Genomic DNA, 12,885 nt, shown 5'->3' with positions numbered 1-12,885 from the left:
CCTTTCCTCACATAGAAACTGCTTTGACCCAATCCACTTCTGCAAGACATTTCATCCAGTACCAAGCCTTATTATTTTGGTCGTCCTTTCGTCAAAGGTTTTCAATTATGTTTTTTTTTTTAAGATTTTATTTATTGAGAGAGAGAATGAGATAGAGAGAGTATGGGGGGGGAGGGTCAGAGGGAGAAGCAGACTCCCTGCCGAGCAGGGAGCCCAATGCGGGACTCGATCCCGGGACTCCAGGATCATGACCTGAGCCGAAGGCAGCTGCCCAACCAACTGAGCCACCCAGGCGCCCAGTTTTCAATTATGTTAAGTCTTTGCTCACCTGCAAATTGCCAGGGTACCCGAAGACTCAGAGGACAGGTGTCCAAAGCCACAGTAAAGGGAAAAGGGGTGCTATCCTCTACTCTAACCAGCTTCCCACAAAACAAACAAGAACAGTGAGCAGAGAAGCTGACGATCGGTTTCCAGTGACCGGATTCTTTCTCTTGTGGACACCCAGTGGGGAAGGCTGCACATTTGAATGTGCAATCTCTTCCTTGGCATGGCTTAAAAGCACTTCTTCCGAGGCAGACCACAGTGCCCCTCTTGTGACCCCCAGTCATGACCTGACGTTGAGGTCCAGCCTCACCACCAACAAGATCTCTGACCTTGGGCAAGTTATTTAGCAGCTTTGTCTCTTGGTTTCTTTGTGGGTGAAATTAGAATAATGTTACCTACCTTACGGGACTGTAAGAAGGATTAAAGGACCTGTAAAGCAGTAGACACAGTTAGTCCTTTCTCGCTATTTTTCCCAATCAGAGAATGAGCCAGAAAGTAACATCAGAGAGCTGTAACAAATTAATGACTGACTTCTAGAAATTTAGAGCTTTACTTCTGAAGATTTTAAATAGCTTTCCATGCATTTGCTGTCTGGTTGAAGATGATTTTATATCTGCAAATGTCATATAATTGAAAACATTGTTAAAACTAGTAACAGCTAGTATCTACTGAGTGCTAAGCTTGCCCAGAGAATGTTTCTAAATGCCTCAGACGTGTTATTTCAATCTCAAAGAAACTCCATGAAGTAGGTCCTATCATCCTCAATTTATTGATGAAAAAACCCAAGGCTTAGAGAGATTTCAGATCTGCCCAGGTCACAGAGCCCACGGGTGCCAGAAGTGGGTCCGGAAGGCAGGCAGCCTCCCAGCAGTGCCCTTGCACCTGACACCCCTCCCGCTTGTGATAGATCTTGACCTTACCTAGTTCAGTGAGCATCCTCTGCTCCCGAAGAGTCTGCACCGATTAGGAACCTCTAAACTTTTGCATGTGACTTCAGGCTGAAGAATGAGATGTGGTTGCAGTGACAGTTAGAAGCTAGAGAGAGCAGAGACAGGAAGCCCATGGAAATGAGGAAACCCCAGGCTGTGGCGCCTCCCAGGGCATCTTCCTGACACACCAAATGCCCTGATGCGCTTGCAGATTGGGAAACAGTGGTCTGCAGGATGCCAAGTAACCAGTTTGACTGAATCCTTCATGTTTCCTTGGAGTTTCCTTGGGCCACTGTTGGGAGGGTTCCGCTACATTTTCAAAGCCTGGCATAAAATGGGGAAGTCGGACAGACTCAGGAGCCTAATGGACAGAAGCAGACAGAGCAATATCTACCTTCTCAATGCCAGGGCATTTCTGTCAGGGTCAGATGAAGCAATGTCTGGGAAATGCACTGATGTCAACTGTGTCATGTGGAGGGAGGGGACTGATTGTGGCTAAATGGTGAGGATGAGGCCATCCTGACTCCTGGCTCCCGAGGCCAGGCAGGACCTGGAAGCAGCAGAGCGTTGGAGGACACCGACCCATATGCCCAAGGGATGCAGCCCTGGGTCAGCTTTGGCAGCAACCGTTGTAAGCACCGAAACACGGAGCAGTTGACCTCTACTTAAAGCAAAGTAGAAGCAGGGGCGCCTGGGGGGCTCAGTTGATTGAGTGCCCCACTCTTGATTTCGGCTCAGCTCATGATCTCAGGGTCTTGGGATCAAGCCCTGCGTCGAGCTCTGCGCTCAGCGGGGCGTCTGCTTGAGATTTTCTCTCCCTCTCCCTCTGCCCCTCCCCACTCCTGCATTCTCTGTCTCTCTAAAATAGATAAATAAAATCTTAAAAAAACAAAACAAAACAAAACCCACACACAAAGCAAAATAGAAGCAGAGGCCAGAGGAGAATGAAGACAACTTAGCTCCAACCTCCCCCCCAAAATAGTGGAGGCACATATGCATCGTTTCTGTTTCACTCTGTATTCTGTACACCTCTAGGGCCCCAGCAGCGACTGAATCTCTTGGGGACAAGAAGCGGGAAGACAGTGAAGTCCTACCTAGCAGATTCAATAGCTTCTGTTCTCTGAGTCTGGACTTATCCTGCACCCCTTTCAAAAACAAAGCTCTTACTCGCATGTGTCCAAACCTTAAGATCAGTTCCACTTGAACGGGGAATTTCATGCCAATTACACCAACATGGACTGAGAAGAAGGACTCTGCTTGTTGGACTAAGTGGGAAGATAATGGATTATTCCACCTTTTTTTTTTTTTAATATTTTAGTTATTTGAGAGAGCGAGATAGCACAAGCAGGGCACAGGGAGAGGGAGAAGCAGGCTCTCTGCTGGGCAGGGAGCCCAATGCAGGGCTCCATCCCAGGACCCCGGGATCATGACCTGAGCCAAAGGCAGATGCTTCACCTACTGAGCCACCCAGGCCCCCGGATTATTCCACCTTTGAGGCAAGACTCCACCGTTCTTGACCCTGATGACCCAATGACAGAGGGATGAGGACCTGCTGGGAAACACACATGGCTTCTGATTTTCAAAATCACTTCAGGGGCGCCTGGGTGGTTCAACAGTTAAGCGTTTGCCTTCGGCTCAGGTCATGATCCCGGGGTCCTGGGATCGAGCCCCACATTGGGCTCCCTGCTCAGCGGGAAGCCTGCTTCTCCCTCTCCCACTACCCCCGCTTGTGTTCCCTCTCTCGCTGTGTCTCTGTTTGTCAAATAAATAAATAAAATCTTAAAAAAAAAAAAAAAACTTTAAAAAAATTACTTGAAACAGAACTTCAACAGACTCTGGGGAGTTCTAAGAGGCACAATGTTATTAGTATTAATGTAGATTTGTGGCCATACTCCGCGTGGAACTAGCATGAATGGAGCTAAATGTCTCCAGCCTTGACAGGTTTTAGAACAGCTCGAATCTCAAAAGTCTGTATCATCGTGCTCTCAGACCCCTCTTGGAAGCATTCAATATGTTGAAAGGAGTTAAAATGAAACACATTGCAACTTCTTCCTTGGCCCTGTGAAATACAAAACTATAGCTCCTACTCTCTAGAAGCTCAATTTTTCCCTACTTTTTCCCCCCATAAAATTAGATCGTATTAGAGCTGGAACATGATCTTGGGGGCAGCCTTTCTGAAACCTGGTGGTGTTTCTGATACCTTGACCCAAAGTTCATACTGCAGTCTGAGCAAATTTTTTAATGATGGCTGCCCGTTCAAGTATCAAGGTGGCTAAAAATACATGCTTGAACAGAGAATATAGATCCTTGAACTTGACGTCTGTCAGCGACAATGATTATTATTTTCCTTCCAATGTTCTAATTCAAAATACATTTGCTATCACATCACCTCTTTTTTTGTTTGCTTGCTTCTTTCTCCCCAAACACTGATATTTTTGGTAGCACATAACTTTGTATCAAAGGGGGAATCGTTTTCCCTTGAAGGCAACTCAAGGTTAAAAATAGAAATTAATGAGAATTTTGGAGAAACAAATAATTAAACCTTACCCCCTTTAGACAAATTTTGCCCTAGAATAAAAGGCTTTGCATGAACAGGAGCACAGAATCTGTTGCTTGCTCACCAATTCAAACAGGGTGGTAAGCATGTGTGCGTGTGTGCGTGCATGCACACAGTGATTGATTAGCCCAATTTGGCTTTAGGAAAGGCACTTTAAATTACATTGAACAATTTTATTTCTCTACCCATAAAGCAGAATTGGCCATGCTCGTGACATCTATAAGAAACAATGCTGTTTCTGAAATTATCTATCAGAATGGAGCATGTTCTCTTTAATGCTGGCTGGTGTCTGTGAATCTCCCCATCAACCCCACTAAAGCGCACCCACCTTCAAACACCGTATGGCTATAGGATGGAGAGGTGGGAGAGAGAAAAGGCAAGTAAAAAGTTCCATCATAAATAACTGCAATATTAAAGGTTTTTGAAAAGAGGTCATAAAAAGCTAATTGAATGTACGCTCATCCCGATCCAAAATGCGCAAAGGAAATATCACTTCCATTTAAAGAGAAGTTATTACCAAGAGTGCAGGTGGTTGCCCTTGATGACTTCCACGTCCTGGGGTGGCAGGATCAAGACTGTATTTGTGGCAAAGGTCAAAGCTTCTGGGGAATGAAGAGGAGGGACCATATTATCAAGTAGGAGGAGATTTATAGCATCCAATCCTCCAAGCCTGTTTACCTGCCTAACTGCCTACTTAATGTGCAGAATTTATGTATGGTATTCTTTACAGCTCATTTTGTATTTGAATTCCTGTAGGAGGTATGTTCAAATGGAAATGGTTTTTTTTAAACATGCACAGACAACGCACAGACAGATACACACACACACACACACAGAACACCTGGCCAGAAATTTAAGTTGTATCTAGTTTTAGATACAGTCTTATCAATTTGTGTGGGTAAATGAAAGGCAATTGGAAAGAACAACAAGATAACACTGGCTATTTTGACACATGCTTTTGTTTCTTTTCTGAATTAATTTTCTACTGTGTTAAATTGCTGTTAAATCACCTTCAAATCTCCCCAACATCCCTGTAAATGGGTCGATGGCTTTGATTTCATCCCTCTCCTAATCACCACCAACATCTAACATATCTGCTGGGTGAGTGAATTAAATGAATGAACAGATGAATCAAGAAGTCCAGAAAACATTGCTTAATTACTGAGGAATAATAATATTATTCATAAAAATAGTGATTCTTAACTATTTATTATTTACTTTGTGTCAGGTATTTTACCTCGTTACTCTATAAATTCTACTGGATCTCTTTGCTCTTAAGTATGCTTCAAAGGACATTTTTCTTAGCATTGTTATATATTAAATTTAATAAGAGAGTAAATTTAATAAGAGAGGAAAAGTCAATCTTGTTTTGTTTTTGTACTACTTGGAATAATTCCACCATTAGTCATAGATTGCATTACATACTAATGCAATAACAAAAATTGCTACTGGATAGTCATTTTCTGCTATCATTCAGCCTCCAATATGTCCTTAAATCTATCTATTATGGCACAACCTGATATCTTTCACACAATCTCTCTTCTCTAACTTCTCCATACATTAAAAAAAAAAACTCATAAATGCAGAATCATTCAAGTTTTTTTTCCTACAAATAACCAGATTTCTTAGGAAATAATAACCTAAACCTTTTCTCTATGCCAGCATTGTCCAATAGAAATGTGATTTGAACTACACATGTCATTTAACTTATAACCACATTTTTCAAAGCGTAAGGAAATTGGTGAAATTAATTTTTATATTATACTTCATTTAAACCAATAAACCCCAAATATTATCATTTCAATATGTAATCAATATTATTAACAAGAGACTTTCCTTTATTTATATTATTATTATTATTATTATTTTTTTGCACTAAGTCTTTGAAATCTGATGATTACGTGACATTCACAGCACATCTCTGTTAGGACTAACCCCATTATTAATTCTATTAATGTTACTCAGGTAAATATGTCCAAGTCCCAAGAGGTCAAGGAAACAGGTCTTGTGATTAAATATGACTTCATACGTGCCATTTAACATCTCGGCATACCTAATTCCTATGTGAATTAAGAATTCTCTTTTTCCATATGGGATATAGGTCATGAATGGAAATATGAAGCCATTATGTGTACCCAGCACTTTATAAACAATAATATCTACCAACCCTTTTCTATGGAACTGGCATTGTGTTAAATTCTTTTGCACTATTACCTCACAACAACTCAATAATAGAGACACTTAAACATATTTCCATTATACAGGTAGGAAAAATGTGGGCTAGGGTGATTAATTAACGGGTCTATGATATAAAGATAACAGTGGAGTAGGAACCAAACCTAATGACTTCAGGGCCCACGATGAGGTGCTGTACTCTACAAATATTCTTCATAAACAGCTTCAGTCTTCATGATGGCAGAATATGGATGAGGCAGGAATGAAAGTCTCCATTTTGTTAAAAAAAAAAAAAAAGGTTTGTCTACCCCTCCGATTTCCCCCGCTTCATTCTTCCCCTCCCGCTACCTTCTTCTTCTTTTTTTTTTTTTCTTAACATATATCACATTATTTGCTTCAGAGGTACAGCCTGGTGGTGGGTATTGAGGAGGGCACATTCTGCATGGAGCACTGGGTATTGTGCACAAACAATGAATCATGGAACACTTCATCTAAAACTAATGATGTAATGTATGGGGATTAACATAAGAATAAAAATTAAAAAAAAAAAGGAAATAGCTAGAATCAATGAGAAATGACTTTCCCAGGGTCACACAGCTCATAAATGGTGGCACTAACTCTGAACTTCCGTTGTCTAACACTACCATGAGGATCGTTTCCATAGCAAATCCACGTTTCTGCTCAGTCAAGCGAAAAGGTGATTATGCTGTGAAAATACTTTAAAATTTATTTTATTTTACTGTTTCCTTATTTTTGAAGTCTAACTGCCATGCAATGTTATATGAGTTTCAGGGGTACAACATACTGATTGAATAACCCTATACATTGCTCAATGCTCACAAGATCAGGCTACTCTGAAAAGAGCATGAGGTGTCATAGAAAGAAGGGCAATTTTTTGTTACGATGATCTTTATAACTACTGGCCATACCCACGATGTCCTTGAACAGTCCTTTCACTAAACGGAGTGCATCCATCCGACACCATCCTGGTGGGCAGGACGCACAGGTGCCACCATCCCTGAAAGAGGGGGCCTGGAAGATGGAAGCCCGAAGGTGGGAAAACGTTCAGCCTCAGGTACGAAAGCTCAGGTGAAGAAAAAAGAAAGGCGTGTTCTTGCAGAGGATGGCAACCTCTCAAAATTTCCAGTCCTCCTAACTACAGAGGGAGCAGTGTTTTGTTGAGGGTTGGGTAATTCTCCAGTGGGGCAGGGTGGGGCTTCCCTGATGGGAATCAGGTTGCGTGGGGCCAAGTGGATGACTGCTGGCTGTTACCTCGATGTGTTGTGGCTCTGACAAGCCACCACAGCACACCTGTCAACAGATTTGTCAGACGAATACCAACCCGCCTGGTGAACCTGGCCCTCCTCTCTGCCGGGCTGGTTTTGACTCAGAACTTGGGTGTCCTGTTTTACATACTCACAGACCCACCTGCTCTGTCCTGATCCTGCCTCCCGTTGCTGACTCGTCCTCTCCCTCTCTGCAGTTCTGGTAACAATGATTTTGCTTTAGTTTCTGTGTTTTCTTTAAATCTGTATGAAATTCTGGCCTTGCCCACTGTGCAAAGCCCCGGGAATCCCCTAACAAACAGGAGCCTCCCCGACCAGACGGTCTCGCCTGGGCTTCCTCATCTGTGTCTTTAAGGAGACAACACAAGGAAGCGCTGAGAGTTGGAATCTGGATTCTAATAACTCTGGACTTAAGACCCAGATTTGCTTCTAAGTCTTCTAGCATCTGTGGTCTTTAAAATAGCCTAGTCCCAAAAACTAATGATGTAATGTATGGTGATTAACATAACAATAAAAAATTTTAAAAAATAGCCTAGTCCCTTTGTCACAGAGATAAGGGCAGGGATAAATGGCTCAGGCCATGCCTTTGATAAATGCCCAAGAAGTTAGTAAGTGCTAAATAAAGTTAGCTATTTTTATTGCTACCCTCATTGGGTTGAAATTCCCCAGCATATTTTAAACTATGTATAAGTCATAAGATGAGGACCACATTTTCCTTATTTAATGCCCTATTTCCAGCCTCTAACACATAGGAGGTGCAGAGTAAATTTTTTTTTAATATTTTATTTATTTATTTATTTATTTATTTATTTATTTAGAGTGTGAGCAGGGGGAGGGGCAAAGGGAGATGGAGAATTTCAAGCACACTCTACCCTTAGTGCAGAGCCTGGCGCAGGGTTCATCACGACCCTGAGATCATGACAAGAGCTGAAACCAAGAGTTGGACGCTAAACCGACTGAGCCACCCAGGCTCCCTACAGAGTAAATTTATTTAAATGAATGACTTGTAACTCTGAGGAGTTGTTTGAAAATTTCTTTGTCAGGGATCAGAAAGACACCTCTAGAAGGAGACCTCTGAGCCCCCCAGTCCTGCACAAAGTAGGCTTATGGTGGAACTGAAAAGTGGTTCCATGTTAAAAGTTTCTCCCCTCTGGAAGCTGCCAATGTTCAGATTCCTGAACACGTAATACAAAATCAAACTAAAAATATGACATTTACATGATTGATGAGAGTGATAGTGATGTACCTTGAGGCTTCTACTAAGAATATAAATTTAAAGAGTATTTTTAAGAGACAGCCTTAAAGGCAAGAAAATACAACCTGATTAGGAAAGACAATGTTGTGACTTAATTTTAATTGAATTCCATTCAGTTTAAGGCAAGCAGCGTGGGCAGATCGTGTCGAGGAGAATGAGGAAGATGTGTGGGAAGACTTAGGTATATAAACCTTGTTTGAAGATGAGCATCTGATTAGGGAAGCAGAGGCAGATGTATCTAGAAAAGCAAGTGAAGTCAGGTTATGGGGAACTTTGAAATATAGCTAGGGAAGTTAGGGCTTCATAGAAGAAAATAAAAAGCAGCAGAGTCATGGTAAGTTCTGGTACAATGGTGTTTCATGGTGAAAACACCCTTGGAAGGAGGAATAAGGAAGATGAATCAGTGGAAAAACTCATAATTAAAGATACTAAGGAGGAAGCAATAAAGCTTTTTAAAAAAGATTTTATTTATTTATATGAAAGAGAAAGAGAGAGAGCACGAGCAGGGGGAGGGGCAGAGGGAGAAGGAGACTCCCTGCTGAGCTGAGACCCAGGATGCAGGGCTCTATTCTAGGACCTGGAGATCATGACCTGAGCCAAAGGCAGATGCTTCACGGACTGAGCCACCCAGGCGCCCCAAGAATAAAGCTTTTGTAGAGAAAAACTGATGCGGTAGAAATACTATATTGGCTCAGCATTCTGAAAATACAGTTCCAATGTTAGTGTGCTCACTACCTCATACACCTTGGGCATACCACTTAAACATATGCCTCGTAAGAGACAATTTTAGGTAGAACGTAGAGGGACTTTAAAATTGTTAATAGTTATGCTTATTTTAGTTACTTTCTTTATGTCGAGTCACACTAGCTCTGCATTAGCACAATGATACAATCTTTAAGAAGGATTTCGACTTCTGCTTCTAGCCATGAGACAACAACAGGGTCTGGAGTTACCACCTACCATCAAAACTAGACCATTGGAGCCAAAGTAATAAGCAACAGTTTTCGGACATTGGAAATCAGGCCACACAGGAGGGTGATCACTGAGAGGAAGGAAACGTTTGAGGGGTTCTCTAGGAAAACCTAAATGCTCTGCCTACTGATCCTTTCTATATCACAGCAAAGGTAGGGCAACCCAAAGAAAGCTCGGTGGGAGTGGGGTCAAACCCTGGATGCCAGGGAAGCCACTGGTTCTGGAGAAGAACATGAACCAGGCTCTTTTGGATCTGCGTGCCGTGGGTTCTGCTCACACAGACCCCTATCGCTGGCACTTCTTGGAGAACCATTTCCCAGGTGAGGAGGTAAAAGTCATCAAGAAGATGGATACACCTGACTCACTGCCATAGGTTGGCAGCCACCGGGGCCGGCTGGGTGAGGATCTCTTCAAAAGGCTCACCCTGAAGCACAATTAGGAGCCTCCAGAGCCCATCAGCCATTGACGGGTCCCTTTGGCATCCCCCCGGTGCCGGGGTTCTGCCTGAGCCTCTCCCTGCAGCCACTAGGCAACTTGTTAGCTGCTCTGGAACCCTCTCCCAGGCCGTGGAACAAGTGGAAACAGAACAAGCTTTTTGCAGGAAAAAAAAGAAAGAAAGAAAAAGAAAAAAGAAAAAAAAGAAAGAGAGAGAAAGAAAGAAAGAAGGAAAGAAAGAAAGAAAGGGAAAGGAAAGAAAAGAAAAGAAAAGAGAAAAGAAAAGAAAAAAGGTAAAGAAAAGAAAAAAGAAAAGAAAGGAAAAGAAAAGAAAAGCAAGCAAGCAAGCTCAGGGGTTTATATGAGTTATGAAGGCAGAGACTGGAATTCAGGGAAGATGAGGACGATAAAATCTGTGTCAGAATACCAGAGAAAGAAGAGCAATACAGAGGAAGGGCTTCCAAAATATGGAGAGGCATCCCCTTGAGTTTTTGGCTAAATAATAATGTGCCCATGCAGAAGTTAAAATATCACCAGAGCGGACAGAGTAAAACTTTCAGAGAAAGAACAATTGCCAGGAAACTATAAGCAAAACAATTCCTAGAGTGTCCCTAGTATACATAGGGATGCATGTGAATTCCCACCAGCCAGCATGGAGAGAGCTTTCCGAGCACAGGGGGGCATTCAGTAGAGACTTAGGAAGTGCACGCCTCACAGCAGGGCAGAGTTTCCTTGGAGGAGAGATTAGTCTAGACTGGCCCTTGAGGAGGTGAAAAACCCAAACCAAAACACACAAGTCTCAAAGCAATCAGACTTAGCTTCAAGCGAGTGAACTGACTGCCAAAAGAATTTCCAACCCTGTTGAAAGGAATACAGTAAAACTTAGCACTCAGCAATGCAAAATGCAAAGTCTGGCATCCAATAAAAAAAATTATTAAGCATGCAACAAAGCAGGAAAATATAACCCACAACCAGGAGAGAATCCCATCTATAGAACAAACCCATAAATGAGAAAGATAATTGTATCAACAGAAAGTATGTTACGATAGGTTTTGAAAGAGGCTGACTATGCTCAAGGATTTAAAGGAAAACATACAATAAGGAGGGGAAAAAGGGAAGATATAAAAGAGGCCTAACTGGGATATCTAGAGATGAAGAATATACTTCCAAAATAGAAAATGACTAGACACTGTGTAAGAAAAAATTTGTGAATATGAACACAACAGTAGACACTAAAAGGAAGCACACAGAGGGAAAACACTGGGAAAAATGCACAGCTTCAGTGACTTGTGGGTCAATAGCAAGTGGTCTAACATATAAATTAGAGACCCAGGGAATGTGAAGGTACAAAAGATGTTTGGAGGGAAAAAAAAGATATTTGGAGAAATAATAAAATTTTTTTTATAAATTCGATGAAAACTGTAAGTCCACAGATTCAAGAAGCTCATTGAATTCCAAGCAGAATATACAACCAAACCACCCCAAGGCTCAATGAAATCAAATTGCGAAAAACCCATTGGTGAAAAGAGAATCTTAGAGCAAAGAAAAAAAATCTACAGTAAATACAAAGAAGGAATATAAGAACTCACATGTTTATCAGAAACTACATGCCAGGAGGTAATGAACAACATCTAAAAGCATCACAAGAGGGGCTCCTGGGTGGGTCAGTCATTAAGCATCTGACTCATGGGTTCAGCTCAAGTCATGATCTCAGGGTCCTGGGCTAGAGCCCCGGGTCAGGCTCCTCGCTCCTCTCTCTCTCCGTCTGCCCCTCCCCACATCTGTGCGCATGCACTATCTCTCTCTCTCTCTCTCTCTCTCTCATTCTCTAAAATAAATAAATATAATCTTTAAAAAAAAAAGCCCTGTGAGAATAACAAAATAGGAAGCATATCAGTCCAAGATTCTCTTATCAGAAAAAAAATTTTAGAAATGAAGGCAAAATACCTTCTTCACTGATCAGCTGGAGATTCTGGGGGCCTCGTCTCTGTATCTTCTCCATTCATCACTGACCATCAGGGAAATGCAAATCAGAGCCACTATGAGATATTCCCTTGCACCTGCTGGGACGGCTATAACAACAATACTACTATTTTTTTTAATGTTTTATTTATTTATTCATGAGAGTCAGAGAGAGAGAGAGAGGCAGAGGCAGAGGGAGAAGCAGGCTCCCCGCCTAACAGGGAGCCCTATGCGGGACTCGATCCCAGGACCCCGGGATCATGACCTGGGCCGAAGGCAGACGCTTAACCATCTGAGCCACCCAGGCGCCCCACAACAATACTACTATTAATAAAACAGAAGACAAAAGAGAAGTGTTGGTGAGGATGCAGAGGAATTGAACCATTGGTGGGAATATAAAATGGTGCAGCTGCTGTAGACAATGGTATAGAAGTTCCTCAAAAAATTAAAAACAGATCTACTACATGATCCAGCAATCACACTTCTGGGCATACATTCAAAAGAATTAAAATTAGCATCTTGAAAAGATACGCGTACTTCCAAGCTCGTCCCGACGTTATTCGCAATGGCCAAGATATGGAAACCACCTAAATGTCCATTGATAGATGAATGGATAAAGAAGATCTACCTAATGCGTACATATAATGGAATATAATTCGACCTTAAATGATGGTAAAACAAAGACTTTTTCAGACAAACACTGCGAATCGATAGCTAGCAGATCTGCAAAACAAGAAGTGTTTAAGGAAGTTCATCAAAACAAGAGAAATAAGGAAATAAAGGTAATAAGGAACAGGGTCTCTCAAGCTTTTAACCAAAGAGACAAAATAATAATAATAATAATAGTTTATTAGTACTATCAATAGTAGTTTACTATTGTTGATAAGAAATTACCACAAACGTGGTGATTTAAAAGAATATGTTTATTTTCTCACTCTTGCTTTGGGTCAGCAGTCTGGACATGGCCCAGCTACTTCCTCTGCTCAGGGA

This window comes from Mirounga angustirostris, unplaced genomic scaffold (assembly GCF_029215605.1).
Source record: "Mirounga angustirostris isolate CCGP_5_RB_7025 unplaced genomic scaffold, mMirAng1.0.hap1 SCAF_6, whole genome shotgun sequence".
NCBI lineage: Eukaryota > Metazoa > Chordata > Mammalia > Carnivora > Phocidae > Mirounga > Mirounga angustirostris.
Note: the sequence above shows the minus strand (reverse complement) of the source record.